The following is a 9,250-nucleotide window of genomic DNA, read 5'->3' as shown; positions in this document are numbered from 1 at the left end:
GTCTTTTTACAATATTCTGTTTTTTTTTTGTGTGTGTGTGTATATATATATATATATATATATATATATATATATATATATATATATATAATGTCTCTCTCTCTCTCTCTCTCTCTATATATATATATATTTTTTTTTTTTTTTTTTTTTTTTAACCATTTGGCCTCATGCAGTGTTTAGGTTGACCCATAATCATATTTGTCTAATAGATTACAATTTGTTCATGTAAATGGGGAATCTTCTTCACAGACTAAAGTTAATTATGGAGTTCCACAAGGTTCTGTGCTAGGACCAATTTTATTCACTTTATACATGCTTCCCTTAGGCAGTATTATTAGACGGTATTGCTTAAATTTTCATTGTTACGCAGATGATACCCAGCTTTATCTATCCATGAAGCCAGAGGACACACACCAATTAGCTAAACTGCAGGATTGTCTTACAGACATAAAGACATGGATGACCTCTAATTTCCTGCTTTTAAACTCAGATAAAACTGAAGTTATTGTACTTGGCCCCACAAATCTTAGAAACATGGTGTCTAACCAGATCCTTACTCTGGATGGCATTACCCTGACCTCTAGTAATACTGTGAGAAATCTTGGAGTCATTTTTGATCAGGATATGTCATTCAAAGTGCATATTAAACAAATATGTAGGACTGCTTTTTTGCATTTACGCAATATCTCTAAAATCAGAAAGGTCTTGTCTCAGAGTGATGCTGAAAAACTAATTCATGCATTTATTTCCTCTAGGCTGGACTATTGTAATTCATTATTATCAGGTTGTCCTAAAAGTTCCCTAAAAAGCCTTCAGTTAATTCAAAATGCTGCAGCTAGAGTACTGACGGGGACTAGAAGGAGAGAGCATATCTCACCCATATTGGCCTCTCTTCATTGGCTTCCTGTTAATTCTAGAATAGAATTTAAAATTCTTCTTCTTACTTATAAGGTTTTGAATAATCAGGTCCCATCTTATCTTAGGGACCTCGTAGTACCATATTACCCCAATAGAGCGCTTCGCTCTCAGACTGCAGGCTTACTTGTAGTTCCTAGGGTTTGTAAGAGTAGAATGGGAGGCAGAGCCTTCAGCTTTCAGGCTCCTCTCCTGTGGAACCAGCTCCCAATTCAGATCAGGGAGACAGACACCCTCTCTACTTTTAAGATTAGGCTTAAAACTTTCCTTTTTGCTAAAGCTTATAGTTAGGGCTGGATCAGGTGACCCTGAACCATCCCTTAGTTATGCTGCTATAGACGTAGACTGCTGGGGGGTTCCCATGATGCACTGTTTCTTTTTCTTTTTGCTCTGTATGCACCACTCTGCATTTAATCATTAGTGATCGATCTCTGCTCCCCTCCACAGCATGTCTTTTTCCTGGTTCTCTCCCTCAGCCCCAACCAGTCCCAGCAGAAGACTGCCCCTCCCTGAGCCTGGTTCTGCTGGAGGTTTCTTCCTGTTAAAAGGGAGTTTTTCCTTCCCACTGTAGCCAAGTGCTTGCTCACAGGGGGTCGTTTTGACCGTTGGGGTTTTACATAATTATTGTATGGCCTTGCCTTACAATATAAAGCGCCTTGGGGCAACTGTTTGTTGTGATTTGGCGCTATATAAAAAAAAAATTGATTGATTGATTGAATTGATATATGATAAGTCTAATTAAATTCATAATCTTGAAAACAGATTTGTTTTTATGTCTTGCCTCTTCCAAAATCTCACTTGACTCAATCTTGCCCACTCCAAAATCCCAAAGTCATGGTCTTGACCTGCATTTAACCCTTTAAGGTCTTGGTCTTGACTCAGACTCAATATAGGTGGTCTTGTCACCATCCCTACTATATATATTACTTACATTTGTGGCATGAAGTTGGTCAGCTGATCCCAGGGCAGTGTGTAAACAATATTTCATGCGTTATAAAGGACAAGATTAGTCCAGAAAAGGGGATAAAGTCTATTTGAAAATGGAAGCAATTTGAATGGCAAATGCCAATTTCCTTTTGGGGCTACTGGAATTTTATATGGTGGTGTTTGCGAGTGGAGGCAACAGCCGCTGGAAGCCCAAATGAGAGCCACCCATCCACTCAACTTAAAGGTCAATAGAGGAAGCCAAAAAACACAATGAACTCTGAGCATTTTTAACTCCTTCCCATCTTTTGGTGCTCTCACTGGTTGAGTTTCATGTTGTTGCTTTTATTTATTTATTATCCCTGTTGTTCATTTAAAACTTCTCATCTTGTTTGACACGCCTGATTAATGGCCAGACAAAAGAATCAGTCAAACCAGATTTTTATTGAAGACTTACTGTATTAGAATGGAAAATGAAGCCGGTGTCGCAGACCGAACGGTTCGCCCCTAAAAATCAGTCCGCCTTTTGCATCTGCGCATGCTTCATTTCGGACCACAGCAGCACGTCTGAGATGGACTGTCTTCACTGTCTGGGATTATTAACCATCAGATGATAAAGGTAAATCCTCTTAAATCATTCTAAAGTCAGTTTTAAGCAGAAACGAGGCGAAATTCTGTGACACTTTGAAATGTCTGTCGCGCAGTCAATCAATCAATTTCAATCAATCAATTTTATTTATATAGCACCAAATCACAACAAACAGTTGCCCCAAGGCGCTTTATATTGTAAGGCAAGGCCATACAATAATTACGTAAAAACCCCAACGGTCAAAACGACCCCCTGTGAGCAAGCACTTGGCGACAGTGGGAAGGAAAAACTCCCTTTTAACAGGAAGAAACCTCCAGCAGAACCAGGCTCAGGGAGGGGCAGTCTTCTGCTAGGACTGGTTGGAGCTGAGGGAGAGAACCAGGAAAAAGACATGATGTGGAGGGGAGCAGAGATCAATCACTAATGATTAAATGCAGAGTGGTGCATACAGAGCAAAAAGAGAAAGAAACACTCAGTGCATCATGGGAACCCCCCAGCAGTCTAAGTCTATAGCAGCATAACTAAGGGATGGTTCAGGGTCACCTGATCCAGCCCTAACTCTAAGCTTTAGCAAAAAGGAAAGTTTTAAGCCTAATCTTAAAAGTAGAGAGGGTGTCTGTCTCCCTGATCTGAATTGGGAGCTGGTTCCACAGGAGAGGAGCCTGAAAGCTGAAGGCTCTGCCTCCCATTCTACTCTTACAAACCCTAGGAACTACAAGTAAGCCTGCAGTCTGAGAGCGAAGCGCTCTATTGGGGTGATATGGTACTACGAGGTCCCTAAGATAAGATGGGACCTGATTATTAAAAACCTTATAAGTAAGAAGAAGAATTTTAAATTCTATTCTAGAATTAACAGGAAGCCAATGAAGAGAGGCCAATATGGGTGAGATATGCTCTCTCCTTCTAGTCCCCGTCAGTACTCTAGCTGCAGCATTTTGAATTAACTGAAGGCTTTTTAGGGAACTTTTAGGACAACCTGATAATAATGAATTACAATAGTCCAGCCTAGAGGAAATAAATGCATGAATTAGTTTTTCAGCATCACTCTGAGACAAGACCTTTCTGATTTTAGAGATATTGCGTAAATGCAAAAAAGCAGTCCTACATATTTGTTTAATATGCGCTTTGAATGACATATCCTGATCAAAAATGACTCCAAGATTTCTCACAGTATTACTAGAGGTCAGGGTAATGCCATCCAGAGTAAGGATCTGGTTAGACACCATGTTTCTAAGATTTGTGGGGCCAAGTACAATAACGTCAGTTTTATCTGAGTTTAAAAGCAGGAAATTAGAGGTCATCCATGTCTTTATGTCTGTAAGACAATCCTGCAGTTTAGCTAATTGGTGTGTGTCCTCTGGCTTCATGGATAGATAAAGCTGGGTATCATCTGCGTAACAATGAAAATTTAAGCAATACCGTCTAATAATACTGCCTAAGGGAAGCATGTATAAAGTGAATAAAATTGGTCCTAGCACAGAACCTTGTGGAACTCCATAATTAACTTTAGTCTGTGAAGAAGATTCCCCATTTACATGAACAAATTGTAATCTATTAGACAAATATGATTCAAACCACCGCAGCGCAGTGCCTTTAATACCTATGGCATGCTCTAATCTCTGTAATAAAATTTTATGGTCAACAGTATCAAAAGCAGCACTGAGGTCTAACAGAACAAGCACAGAGATGAGTCCACTGTCTGAGGCCATAAGAAGATCATTTGTAACCTTCACTAATGCTGTTTCTGTACTATGATGAATTCTAAAACCTGACTGAAACTCTTCAAATAGACTATTCCTCTGCAGATGATCAGTTAGCTGTTTTACAACTACCCTTTCAAGAATTTTTGAGAGAAAAGGAAGGTTGGAGATTGGCGTATAATTAGCTAAGATAGCTGGGTCAAGTGAACAAGAACAAGATCTAAGATATGATTAAAGTGGTGGGTGGACTCATTTACATTTTGAGCAAAGCCAATTGAGTCTAATAATAGATTAAATGCAGTGTTGAGGCTGTCATTCTCAGCATCTGTGTGGATGTTAAAATCGCCCACTATAATTATCTTATCTGAGCTAAGCACTAAGTCAGACAAAAGTTCTGAAAATTCACAGAGAAACTCACAGTAACGACCAGGAGGACGATAGATAACAACAAATAAAACTGGTTTTTGGGACTTCCAATTTGGCTGGACAAGACTAAGAGTCAAGCTTTCAAATGAATTAAAGCTCTGTCTGGGTTTTTGATTAATTAATAAGCTGGAATGGAAGATTGCTGCTAATCCTCCGCCTCGGCCCGTGCTACGAGCATTCTGACAGTTAGTGTGACTCGGGGGTGTTGACTCATTTAAACTAACATATTCATCCTGCTGTAACCAGGTTTCTGTAAGGCAGAATAAATCAATATATTGATCAATTATTATATCATTTACTAACAGGGACTTAGAAGAGAGAGACCTAATGTTAGACCACATTTTGTTGTGTGGGCCGCTGAAGAGGAGGTACTGCTGGCCCACCACCACCAGATGACGCCCTGCTTGGAGTGCAGGCTCCAAGCCCGAGAGGGTGTCGGAGCCGCGGGAGGTGACAGCTGTCACCTATCAACACCAGCTGTCACCCATCACCACCACTACAAAGGCCGGACTGCAACTCCACCTCCTCGCCGAGAAATCTTCTACCATACAGGTAATTAATTCTCTGCTGAACCTTAATCCGAGTATTAGTCTGATCTCTTTGCAGCCATTTTCCTGGGACGGATACCCTGTCTGCTGAGTTGGCGTTTGGTGTGGACTGCGACGGCTTCGCCTCCCACCCCACCCAGATAAGTGGTTATCTCAGGAGCTGCACGAGTGTGTGATTCGGAGGTGGAGGCTCTCTCTCCTAACTGTATACAGACTGTGGGATTACTGAGTGTGCGAACTCACAGTCATCCAGAACTGTTTCTGTTTTCTGCCAGCAGTTCCGGGTCTGACTGCTGAAGATGGTGGCCACCTGGGGCGCAGGGCTTGGCGGCTCCAGTGTTCTTCAGATCCGTTGGTGGTGGAAGCTGTGTGGGATCCGGCTCTTCTCGCACCGGACGTCTCCTATCTTCGAGCCTGCCACACGTCACCTTGTGTCAGATTGATATACTGCATATTTGTATTTGTATGTACTACGTTGTGCACCTTCACAACATTAAATTGTTACTTTTTGGCTATTCCATTGTCCCTTCATTAACGCCCCCTGTTGTGGGTCCGTGTCACGACACTTCCCCAACACATTTAACTGTTTTAGTCTGTGGTGCAGTTGAAGGTGCTATATTATTTTTTCTTTTTGAATTTTTATGCTTAAATAGATTTTTGCTGGTTATTGGTGGTCTGGGAGCAGGCACCGTCTCTACGGGGATGGGGTAATGAGGGGATGGCAGGGGGAGAGAAGCTGCAGAGAGGTGTGTAAGACTACAAGTCTGCTTCCTGGTCCCAACCCTGGATAGTCACAGTTTGGAGGATTTAAGAAAATTGGCCAGATTTCTAGAAATGAGAGCTGCTCCATCCAAAGTGGGATGGATGCCGTCTCTCCTAACAAGACCAGGTGTTCTCCAGAAGCTTTGCCAATTATCTATGAAGCCCACCTCATTTTTTGGACACCACTCAGACAGCCAGCAATTCAAGGAGAACATGCGGCTAAACATGTCACTCCCGGTCCGATTGGGGAGGGGCCCAGAGAAAACTACAGAGTCCGACATTGCTTTTGCAAAGTTACACACCGATTCAATGTTAATTTTAGTGACCTCCGATTGGCGTAACCGGCTGTCATTACTGCCAACGTGAATTACAATCTTACCAAATTTACGCTTAGCCGTAGCCAGCAGTTTCAAATTTCCTTCAATGTCACCTGCTCTCGCCCCCGGAAGACAATTGAGTATGGTTGCTGGTGTCGCTAACTTCACATTTCTCAAAACAGAGTCGCCAATAACCAGAGTTTGATCCTCGGCAGGTGTGTCGTCGAGTGGGGAAAACGGTTAGAAATGTGAACGGGTTGGCGGTGTACACGGGGCTTCTGTTTAGAACTACGCTTCCTCCTCACAGTCACCCAGTCAGCCTGCTTTCCCGGCTGCTCGGGATCTGCCAGAGGGAAACTAACGGCGGCTAAGCTACCTTGGTCCGCACCGACTACAGGGGCCTGGCTAGCTCTAGAATTTTCCACGGTGCGGAGCCGAGTCTCCAATTCGCCCAACCTGGCCTCCAAAGCTACGAATAAGCTACACTTATTACAAGTACCATTACTGCTAAAGGAGGCCGAGGAATAACTAAACATTTCACACCCAGAGCAGAAAAGTGCAGGAGAGACAGGAGAAGCCGCCATGCTAAACTGGCTAAGAGCTAGTAGCTGTGCTAAGCTAGCGGATTCCTAAAAACACACAAAGTGAATAATGTGTAAATAATTTAGAGGTGATTCAGCAGAGGGAGTGCTTTAGTTAAGGCACGTGAAGATTACACTGTGAAACAAATCGTTATCTAGGTAACTAGATCAATCTAACTGTGCAGATTAAACAACTAACAGATACAGAAAAACACCGCTGTGCTCTGGAACAGGAAGTGATACAATACCGCAATCATCCCAACAAAGGCAACAATGTTCTGCTAGATGGTGGATAGGCAACACTAGTAGTGCTGAAATGTATGTTTTGTGTTTCTTGTTTGTGCACATGTTGCCTTTGGGGAGTATGACTGAAAAGCGTGATTGAAAATCAAAAAAAAAAAAAACGGAATAATTACAAAGAGGAGAAAGGCACCCATCCATGCACTACAACAATCATCAGTGATCTCTGCTGTCATTTCACTCCACACTAAATAATTCATCAAAAGAAACAAATATGCAAATAAATCCCCAAAAAGGCTGGAAACACTAGCATGCATCCACATGGGAAGAATAACAACAGAATATTATGATGGCAGGTTATGACTGTGATGAATCTGAATTCCTCTTGTTTCATCTACCTTGACAGTGCTGAAGTCATGCATACACAGAAAAAAAAAAAAAACCTGGAGGGATTTGAGGGTTTGATTGAGGAGGAGCGGGATGGATGGATGGATTAAGGACAAGGGGTATGGAAGGTTTGAGGTGGGGGCGGGGGAAGGCAGGGAGGAGATTTAGTCAAAATTGGAGGGGGGAGAGAAAGATTTTGGGAGGGGAAGGGAAAAAAGGAGGGAGGGAAGCTTTTGAGGGTGTATTTCGACAGCGCGGTGAAAGGTAGCCATCAAGGGCTTTGACAAAAAGTGCAGGCCTTCTAAAGCTTACCAGTGACAGCATATGATTTGGTCAAAGCATGAAGCTTTTCAAAGGCAGACGTTCTCGCTCCTGTTCATCTCTCTCAGGATGAATCTAACTTTTGGGCTGAGCTGTGGAAGAATTCTGAATTGGTTTGACAGATTGACTACATGTGGTATTGTCCCTGTTACTTACAGACAGTTGGATGCCTGAAAATGTAGACATGGTGAAATAAGCAGAGATGACACGGAATGAATCCTGGAGCCGCAGCCACAAAAGTCTAAGCATATCATATAGGCAGCATGTATATATTTATTTCTATGACCTTGGTTTATTACCATAACTGCATGAAAAAAAAATAGTTAAAGCTATGCATATTCAAATTTTACATCTAACACCCAAGGAAGGAGGTCATTGTGATTATTTTACAAAATCGTTTAAAAAGTCAAATCAAGTCTGGAAGAATGTACTGCATCCAACCCACTAAGGAGACAACCGGGTCCTGGATGGCAACACACTCCGACACCCCACCTATCAAATGGAACTACCAACCTGTCACAACCAGATGAAGCGTGGGCTTCCACTTTGCCTTCTTCAGCTGCTGGGGTCCTCAACACTGATGCACCTGCATGCTGGATCATTTGGCCACATGGCCAAAATGTCATAGCTGAAGTTACCTCACAATGCAAGTCATACTCCTCATCTTAGTCTACCTAACCACCATCTGACACAAATTCATTATCGTGGTATCCAAAGATCCTTTGAAAAGACCTGGTACCAAAGACATCCAGTCTTCACCTTAGGTCACTGGTTATTGTCTGGATCAGGACCCCAAGGATTGGACCTCCATTCTCCTTCAGAGATATTTTCATCATCAAACACTGCTGCCCAGTGATTTCATGACTCCTTAAGTGCTTCCAAGGTGTCTGCCTATCTCAAAGGTTGAAGACCAAGAGATACGAAAGTCACTGCTGAGAAAAGTGAATGTCTCTGCAAGTTCAACACTTTTGTCCAGTTCATTAGTTGAAATCCTGGATCTTGGCCTTGATAAAGAACAAAGGCAAATGCAGATATTCCAACTGATGCATCTTGGTTAGTGAGCATAAAAATTAAGGGTGGATTTCAATTACAGTTTATGGGAGCTGGTCTGTAGTGAGGAAGGCTTGGATCAGACTATATTTTGAGCAGTGTTTGCCTGTTTGATTGTTCCCCTACTCCCCTGAAGGGCTTTGGCTAATTTCCACCAAACTTGCACATGAAGCTTGACCCTGAACAAAGCCCTGTTTTGACAGATGTCATGCTCAGTGGAGACAAAACTCAATATTTTGAATTTCACCCCACTTTGGATCAACCTTGGCACATATATTGAGCACAGCTTTATTTTGGGTAGGCCATGAAGTTGAGCTCAGCAAAACATCAGCCGACTCCCTCATACATTTTCAGTTGGCACATCCCTCAAAGAGTGCCCTATTTAATGCCACAGCTGGCATAGCTGCTTCCTTACACCCCACCCCTACTCCACCTCCTTCTGTTTATCCTGCTTGTTGTCCGTCTTAATCACTGTTATTTCAATGTCACT

Source organism: Thalassophryne amazonica, chromosome 7 (assembly GCF_902500255.1).
Source record: "Thalassophryne amazonica chromosome 7, fThaAma1.1, whole genome shotgun sequence".
Lineage (NCBI taxonomy): Eukaryota > Metazoa > Chordata > Actinopteri > Batrachoidiformes > Batrachoididae > Thalassophryne > Thalassophryne amazonica.
The sequence above is the reverse complement of the archived record's forward strand: the minus strand, read 5'-3'. Positions refer to the sequence as shown.